General features: G+C 38.0%; 1 long non-coding RNA gene across 1 annotated transcript; it reads right to left on the bottom strand.

Annotated features, from left to right (window-relative positions):
- Positions 1 to 431: 431 nt before the first annotated feature.
- LOC128104749 (uncharacterized) lies at positions 432 to 9,405 on the bottom strand. Its single transcript, XR_008216087.1, has 3 exons — positions 9,026 to 9,405; positions 6,268 to 6,347; positions 432 to 629 (listed from the first exon to the last, which is right to left on the bottom strand). It is a non-coding gene; the product is annotated as an uncharacterized LOC128104749 (long non-coding RNA).
- Between the last annotated feature and the right edge of the window lie 424 nt (positions 9,406 to 9,829).

Genomic DNA, 9,829 nt, shown 5'->3' with positions numbered 1-9,829 from the left:
TATTGGTATGTCACATACACTTTCTCATTTATAGCAGTGTTTCTGAAACAGAAAATTCCTGTGTATATATTTATACCAGATTGTAAATGATGATGTAGAAACGTGTTCCAATGCAATGGTTTAACTAAAGCAGTGCTCACTTACATAAAGAAGGTGTGACTGGACCATCAATGACCCTCTTCAAGTGCTGTAGGACTGCATTAGTAACTAGAAGAGCTTAAGGGAATTACAGACTCAAGTGGACTCAAAAAACTTTGAATGGATAACATAATTATATTTATTCAATAACTCTAGACACTCAAAATGATGCTTTTTAAAAAGATGTATATTATAAATTGAATAAACATATACACATAGACAATATTTACATCAAGGAAAGGAAGGTAAATATAAAATAAACACTGAAGATAACTAATTATGTAACAGAACAATAAAAAATAAACACACAGAAATAAACACTGAAGATAATAGAATAGTATAATTTATAATATAACATAATATAATAAAACACAAAATAAACACATGGTTTTTCTTGAAACAATTAGTGGAGAAGGGCAGATTTCCTCCTCGGCTGTCCTGCTGTGGATGGATGGTCAGAGAAGGTGTCGGGCAATTGTGGCAGGCTTGTCCTAGTTCCAAGATGAGAATAAGCTGTTTAAAATGCACAGTGCTCTCTTATGCTTTACAAAACTATATGGACTACTCTGTAAGGAGCTAGTGAGAGCATTCATAAAATGCCGCTATATATAAAATGCACTGTGTGTAATAAAGATATTTTTGTATGATCCATCTTTCATCCATCATGAACATTCTGTTTAATAATTATATATCCCCATAGTGCATCATGATAACAGCTGTGAACCTTAATACTAATACCTAACTCTTACCTTAAATCCACTCTAACTACATATTCTGAAGCCTAATATTAATACTAAACCTAGCCTTAAACTCTAAACTGGATCCTAACTCTAGTAACTTGATAACAGTGAAGAAAACATGGAGGGAGTTTAGGAATAACTTTCTCCTTATGAATGAAAGCTTTGTACTATAAACTCATTTATATTCTCATTAAATTTACAACACCTTCCTATTCCTTTTCTGCAGAATATATTCTCTCACCCTCCAACATAGACGCTGCTCCATTTTCCTTCATTTACTTCCTGTGTTTGAAACTGTTCATATTCTTCATCCCACGTCTTTCTCCTGCCTTGTTTCCTAATATTCCTGAACTGTTGCAATGTGACCCAAAACATATACACACATCTATATCCATATATCCATATGTATGTATATGTATATCTTTCTGTCCATCTATCTGTCTGTCTGTCTGTCTGTCTATATCTCTCTCTACGACAGTCTTGCTTTAGCCTGTTGTTGACTCGTGAGATAAACATTACATTGATAGTTAACACTTTTTATCCATCATGGCGTATTTAAATGCTAATATTTCTGAGCTAAAAGATTGAGTGTATGTTTTAGATAAACAGGCTTTCTAATGTCTTTTAAAACAAAATATAACTCTTAACTTCTTTTCTCTATGTTTTCTCTTCTATTTCTTGTGGTGGAGGGAAGAGTTATGTTTTTTGCTACACCATGCACAATAACATGCTTTTATAGAAATTGTTATAGAGATTTATACATGCTCTGAAAGAGATTGTATAAAATAAGGAGTTTATAAAATGAAAATCCAAACAATATTATGAAAGATTTAAACCATTCCATCCAACTGAAAAATACAACTATGAGTCATTGTATATTGTAAGTATATTTTCAACTTTAGAATAAATTACAATATTATTAGAATAGAGGCCCCCAGAGCCCAGCCTACTAGGATTCCTTCACTAAGTGAGGGACTCTGGCTTCTAGGCTCAGGGCTTCCTCTACTGTCCCTGAAACTCTAGAACCACATGAAAGATCCTGACTTCCCCTTGCGGCCACATAAGAACACTGTGGATTTTGTCTTGAGTCCTGACTTGGATGGTCTCCTATACCAATATGAGGCCCAGGGAGTTTCCTTCAGGATCCCAGGCAGCATGACCTCGTGCACCAAGTGAGGGCCCTGCTTTCTAGAGATTAGCCCCACCGATGACACTTGGCAACCTCCAGAACCAGGCAAGAGACTCTCATTCCCCTGGTTAGACCTGTTTATACTGCTTGAGACCATTCCTCTAGGTGGCTGGGTTTCACCTGTGAGGCACCACCTGTATTGAAACAGGAACCCTGTTCTAGGCATTAGACAGATGCTGGTACTCGAGCTTGTGGTCCTCAATATCAGTGACAGAGAGGAAATATCGCATCTTGGCCCTATCAAGTTTTAGTACCTCCTGATCACTTTAAATGCCTCCACTGGAACATAAAAAGTGACTTGAAAAAAAGAAAAAGAGGAAGGAAAATCTGACTAACAAATTAAAACATTTTCTCCAAAAATTACTCATCATGTAATAGAGACCTCCAAAGAGAATGACATGGATGAACTTCAGGACAAAGAATTCAAAAGAATGATTGTAACTATATCGAAGCCATTCTAACTAAGCTCATCAAAATCAGGGATGAAACTAATAAAACAGAAATCCAAAAATTTTCAAAAAAATTAATGAAATGGAAAATTGATTCTTTGTAAAGATAAATAAGATTGAAAAAATCCTTATCCAAATGAGAGAGAAGACACAAATTAGTAAAGTAAGAAATAAAAGAGGCATTAAAACAAATTGCAATGAAATTCAGAAATCACAAAACACATTCTTTAAAAATCTCCATTCCATGTAATTGCAAAATCTAAAAGAAATGGATGTATTTCTAGATTCATACTATATAACAAAAATTAAGTCAAGATGAAAGAGGTGATTTAAGTGTGTCTATAACCACTATCAAGATTGAAGAAGTAATAAAATGTTTATCAACTAAAAAATGCCCAGGACCAGATGAATTAGTTACAGAATTCTACAGAACCAGAAAGAAGAATTAACACCCTTGTTATTCAGATTATTTCATGAAATAGAAAAAGAAAGGACATCTCCTAAATTCTTTTTATGAATCTAGTATTACCTTGATACCCAAACTATATAAAGACACCACACAAAAAGAAAAGAAAACCACATATCGATTCCATGATTAACATCGATGTAAACCTTCTAAATGAGATATTAAAAAACTGGGGCTGGAGAAACAACTCAGCATTTACGAGCTCTGACCACTCTTCCAGTGGACTCAGGTTCAATTCCCAGCATCTGCATCACAGCTCATAACTGTCTGTAACTCTATTTCCGGGGAATCTGATGCTCTCTTCTGGCCTCCGAGTATATCAGGCACACATGTGATGCACAAAAATACATGCAGACAAAACATACACATAAAAATAAAAAATTAAAATAAAAAAAGATACTGGCAAAGTGGATTTAAGGTCACATAAAAAGATTGCTCCTCATGACCAACTCTACTTCATCCCAGAATGCAGGGAGAAATCAAAGTATGTAAATCAATAGATATTACCTATCACATAAATAGAATGAAAGAAACCACATGATCATCTCAATATATGCAGGAAAGACACAAAATTTGAACATCTGAACCTTAATAAAAGTTGTGGAGAGGTGAGGTGTGGATAGAGAATATATCAAAATTATACAAGCTGTATACAAGTCTATGACCTATATTTTGGTAAATAGAGGAAAAAATAAAAACATTTGCACTAAGATGAAAAACAAGACAAAGACTGTTCACTCTCTCCATATATATTCAACAAAGAGCTGAAGTCCTCGCTAGAGCAATAAGACAAGAAGAAAATTAGAGGACACAGTCACAGAACTCAAAATGTCTCAACTTACAGATGGTAGGATTTTAACATCTGTAAAGACTGTGAAGACTCTACACACATACAAAAAACTTATAAATGATAAATACTTTAGCAGATTAGCAGCCTAAAAAATTGCCGGGCGGTGGTGGCGCACGCCTTTAATCCCAGCACTCGGGAGGCAGAGCCAGGCGGATCTCTGTGAGTTCGAGGCCAGCCTGGGCTACCAAGTGAGTTCCAGGAAAGGCGCAAAGCTACACAGAGAAACCCTGTCTCGAAAAACCAAAAAAAAAAAAAAAAAAAAAAAAAAAAAATTAACACCGAAATCAATAGTGAATATTTGAATAAAAAAGAAATCAAGGAAAGAATCCCATTCACAAGCCCTAGGATATAGAATCAATCTAGATATCCACCAGCAGATGAATAGATAAGGACAACGTGGTGTATACATGAAATGGAATATTACTGGGCTGTAAATAAAAATGAAATAATAAAAATTACAAATAAATGAATGGAACTAGAAAAAGTTTTACTCACTGAGGCCAGCCAGGATCAGAAAAACAAATTTCGTATGTTGTCCTCATGTATGCATCCTAGACTCTTGTATGTTTAACTTGGATGACATGAGGAAGCCACTTAATTAGATGTGGCGTATTATGGATTGATACGGAGATAGTAAAATACAGGTAAAATCAAACCAGAGAAGGGGCATACTGGATGTTGATAGTTTCAGTCATGGAAGGGTAGAGGATGGGGGAGAGGAAATGCTTAATAAAAATGAAGGGCTAAGAAAAAGCTATATAGAAACCTATGATCGGCCAGCCTGGTCTACAGAGCGAGATCCAGGAAAAGGCGCAAAGCTACACAGAGAAACCCTGTCTCGAAAAACCAAAAAAAAAAAAAAAAAAAAAAAAGAAACCTATGATCATGAAAATGAAATTAAATATTATTAGAAGGGCAGTAGAACACGGGTGACAAGGAGCAACACTGGGAGCCTACGCTGGCTAAAGGGTCAAGGGTGAGAGAGTAAGTGGGAGCATGGAGTGAGGTGTAACAACATAAACTGAGGCTGCAGGAAGCCTCGCAGAAGCTACTAGTTTGCAAACTACTTTAAAATACGTTTAAACAAACTAAAAAGGGTTTGTTGAGAGGCACCTGGAATGTGTTGACTTTCCTCAGGAGTCATGAGTTGGTTTTTGTTTCTTGGTTTTTTTTTCTTTGTTTTGGGGTTTTTTGTTTGTTTGTTTGTTTGTTTTTGGTGAAATTCCAAGAACCAGGGGCAGGATACCTCCTTATGAGTTATTGGTCACGGAGGCCTCCACGGCACCCAAAAGAACACAGGTTATTGCTACAGATTGTTGTTTTTCATAACTAAATGGTAAGACTCCCTTGCTGAAGACAGCACACAGTCTGGTTACAGGCCATTCAGAAATCAATCCCTAACTGACAAGAAAACTCTGGCTTTCACAGCAACAGAAGGTGTGCTTCGGACCCTGGGTGGTGGAATGTATCAGTGGACTTATCCAGCCCTGGACCTTTCACATAACAACACTAGCTGGCTAGGCAAGCTGTCTACACTGGTTGCATGGCGGTTATGTGAATAACCAACCACATTCTGACTGAATGTGAGACCTGCTGCACAGGAGGGCTTTAATGTCTGATGCTGTAAAACTTGTCAAAAGCTTATGCCTGGGAAAGCCATAGGCTGCATGAGGAGAATCTACTAGTAGTATTACTTAGGTTTATACCCATAGGTTTGTTCTGTTCCCAACCTTGGTCAGAGGATTCTTTTTGCAGAGGACATGGTTAATGCAGAGACTCTTAACTATTTAACATGATAAGAATAAGCCACTGTGAGTGCTCATCTCCAGAAGGGTCATTTGTTTTAACCTCCGACTACTGAAAGTTCAGGAAACATTGAGGAAGAATGATCAGAAAAAAATGTAAGCGTCTGAATTTGGAGAGAAGGACTTTGAAATGTTCCTTTGGGGACATGACGTAGCTGATGTGCAGATCAACTCAAAGCAGCTACGTGTCTTACAGTAGACTTGCACAAGATCAGGCCAGTCAAGATTCCAGCATGAATGAGGAAGAGGCTCCAGAGGCCCCAACTGATGGTTGTGAAAGGAGGGGACTAATTTATCTGTGGGCTTGTGGCTGCTGGCAGGTTGCTCATGTGCCAGCAGTGTCTTCACACATGCACAGATGCTCAGCTCTAATTGGACTCAGCAGGCTATTAATAATATTTTTAAAAAAGACATTAAGCCCAGAAGAAGATGGTTGAGTACCAGGATTATTTGGAGGGAGTCAGTGGTGTATGAAGGTCTCAAAGACTAAATAAAAATGTTATTTAAAACAACATTTCCTATTGATGTATTAAATTTAAAAGTTATATTAAATTTAACCTTATTCGGCCTATGGAACATTATTGTGGAAACAGCATAAAGTGTGTAATTTAAATTTAAAGATTTACTTACAAATGACCGCTTAGTTTTTCCACCACTGTGCTGTTTCTGCTCTTCTCCTGAGGTCTGCTTTTGGTCTTCCATGACAGTTTCTGTTGACAAGTGCATAGAGTTTGTTACTAACTACAATGAGCTTTTAGATAAAAAGCTATTCATTGTTATAACGTGTAAAAATTTATTCTCGTTTTCCCAAGTAATAATTTGTAAACTATACACTTTGTCGCATACTACATGTCAGAATGTTCTATATGTACCAACATGTGAAAGGTAAAGGGGTGTTGCTTTCCCTGTGGTTGGCCTAGGATAGCCCAGGAAGAGAAAGAGCACACTATGCAGTGTTGGGAAGGACTCAGGTTATATAAGTCTAATGTGTAATTTCTACATGCTTAGACCTTCATGTTTACAATTACAGTGCAAGGAGATCTTTCTACATGTCCTTGAAGACTGAATGTGGCACAGGTAAGTTAGGGAAATGGTTTAAGAGAAGGTAAGAATAGAGAGTGATGTGTTTCAGGTCTGAATTAAGGGACTTTGCAGGAATACTGAATATATAAAATGATCACAGTCCAGAATCCGAAACAGAACGTCAATAACTTAATAGATGTACAAATCTGAAGCCGTGCAGAACTGGACTCTCATTATCCCTTGATGTTAGGTGTGAATGACCCACATGAACTATTTTATGGTGTTTGTGTTACATTGTCTTTTTCTGTTGCACATTTTGCTATGGTGAAAAAATTCATTGGGTGCTTTGTGATGTGTCCTGTAACTAAAAAAAAAATCCCTAAACAGAAACACTAACAATAATAAGAAAAATTAACAAAATTAAAACAAAGTATAAACATTTACAAATAAAGAAACAAGAGCATACAAGTTGTATGGATCTGAGAACTTTACATTTAGAGCTTGCAAGAATTGCTCTAGAGGAGTTTAGGATAAGGTTCTTAAAATATGTTAATTGTGCATGATAAGGACAAAAGAAAACATGTATTAATGTTATACTGTGGTATTTATAGCTACAGACCTGAATCCATGACTGATCAACAGCACTGAACTAACTGATAACGTACATTGTAACACACACAGATGCAGACAAGCACCAGCCTGAAGCATTTACAAAAAGTGCACCCTAATTTACTCTGATATCATTTTCCTAACAAAACAGAATCAGCTAATTCAAAACAATCCTGTTCTGGAGAGCTGACCCTGCCCCCTCACATCTGCTGTGTGGTAGCATGCATGAGGGAAAGATGCCTTCTCCCCTCCCCCATTACCACCCGCAGCAGGTGAAGGAGCTGGCCCTGAGGTCACAAAAGGGGAGAGCTAGCCCTGACCCTCCCTGGCTGTAGCACACAGGAGGGCAGGCTCTGTACCCTGTCTGAGCAGCACACTAGAGCTGACCTGGTGTGGGGATGCAAGTGAGTCAGCCCTGAGAGTGTGAGAGCAACAGAGCTGACCCCGCCCCCACCCCATCATTTCCCATGCATGTGGTCATGGGTGAGGGAAAGAAGCCCTCTCCCCTATGCCCTTTGTTACCTGTGGCAGGCAAGAGCTGACCCCAGGGTAACCAGAGTGAGAAAATTAACCCTGCACCCCACCAGGACAGCACACTAGAGCTGGCCCTGTTGTCAGGGTCACAGGTGAGCCAGCACTGAGGACGAGGACGTGAGGGCAGGAGAGCTGACACCCCCTCCTCATATGCCTCCTACGGCTATCGGAGAGAGGGCCTTGCACCTTGCCTGGGCCAAACAGTAGAGCTGGTTCTGGTGATGTGAGTGAGTGGAACCCAGATCTGAGGGCCCAAGAGCAGGAGAACTATCCCTGCTCCTTGCTATGTGCTGCATTAGGTGAGCCAGCTCACCTAATTAGTCGAGGCAGTGCTGGAGAGCTCATCTGGGTAGCGATGATGAGGGAAAGCTAGCAAGCTGACCAACCAGCTTACCCCAGGCCCACATCCAGGCCCAGAACCAGGGCTATGGGTTGGCCAACCCAACATCCATCCCATTTATGAACTGTCGGAGCATGTGAAGAGGACAAACCTACAGATCCAGAACAGCAGGATCTCCACAACACAGGACCACAGGAGTCCTCTGGGAGGAACCTCAGTAAGAGTCCATTATTGGTGGTGTGGCAGAAACCAGAGGCCTTGAGCCAGACCAACGACTCCTGGCAATGAACACTTGCAAGTAAAGTTGAATGCACTAAAGAGTAAACTCTCAACCAGCCGCTGCAGCTTCCACGAGAGTCTTCTTTTCTTTCCTTTTTTTGTTTTGTTTCTATGCTTGTTTATTTTTGTTTGGTTTGGTTTTCAGTATTTCTTTTAAATTTTTTTTTTGTGGGGGAGGTTGCAAGGGCAGAGGGTGGATGTGAAGAGACAGGGAGATAAGTGGGATCAGAATGCATGATGTGAAATCCACAAAGAATCAATAAAAGTAAAAACAAAACAAAAAAGCAATCCTGTTTTTATATATTCATATTTATTTCATATATTCCTGAAGATAATGCAAATTGCATATGGATACCTGAGAGGTATGGGAGGGAGGACTCCTTTATTGGCTATCTAAAGTTACCTGTTGCTCAGATTTGATAACCATTTTACTCGTCCTTTTGCTTACTATATATTTAGTTGGTAATTTTTTGTCTACTTATAACAGGTAGGTTTCTGTTCTACACAAACATTCTATATAACAAGTATCTTTTAAAATGTACTACTTACCTGGAAGTATAAGCAAAATAAACCCTTTCCTTTCCAAAAAAATGTACTACTTACTTTTCTCTAGATGCCTTATTACATTTTCTTCTGCATCTTCGTTCATATTGGATGAATGCGGAGCTTCCATGGAAGCTTCTTGTTGTCCATTAGCATCAGACACACTCTGTCAAATGAGTATTGTTAACATGTTTCAGAAAGGTCTTATGTGATTTCTAAGAACATGTCTAAATTCCTAATTTTACAAAAATTGTACTTTAAAATCTATGAAGTACATACTGCAGACAAAGATATTTTAATGGGAAATCTAATAAACACACTGAAGCTTAAATCTATCGTTCATTTCTCATGGCACCTCATTATGTAAGAGGAATACAGAAGAAAGGCACCTCATTCACAGAGTAGGACCTGATGCGCAATATAAACAAAAGTAATTACTTTCAGATTAAGAATGCTTAATACTAATTTTTATTCACAAATGAATTTGTAGGATATTTATAAAACAAATAAATGCCTATACTATAAACAGGAAATTTTCTTTAAACAGTATTGATTTCTATTTTCCTATTTGTCTCCCTTTAATTTTCTTCTCTTTACTTATTGCTCCAGCTAATACTTGGAACACAATATTAAAAAGGAGTGAGCCCTGCTTCATTCATGACTTCAGTGGGATTGCTTCAGTTTTCCTCTATTTAGGATGATGTTGGTTTCTCATACAGAGTTTTTATTGTGTTGAGGTATGTTCCTTCTTGTCCTACTCTCTGGGACTATTATCATGAAGGTCTATTGGATTTTGGCAAAGGCCTTATCTGCATCTATTGAGAAGATCATATGATTTTTGTCTCTAAGTCCATTTATGTAGTT

This window comes from Peromyscus californicus, unplaced genomic scaffold (assembly GCF_007827085.1).
Source record: "Peromyscus californicus insignis strain IS unplaced genomic scaffold, ASM782708v3 Scaffold_8__1_contigs__length_139910024, whole genome shotgun sequence".
Classification (NCBI taxonomy): Eukaryota; Metazoa; Chordata; class Mammalia; order Rodentia; family Cricetidae; genus Peromyscus; species Peromyscus californicus.
The sequence above is the reverse complement of the archived record's forward strand: the minus strand, read 5'-3'. Positions and strand labels throughout refer to the sequence as shown.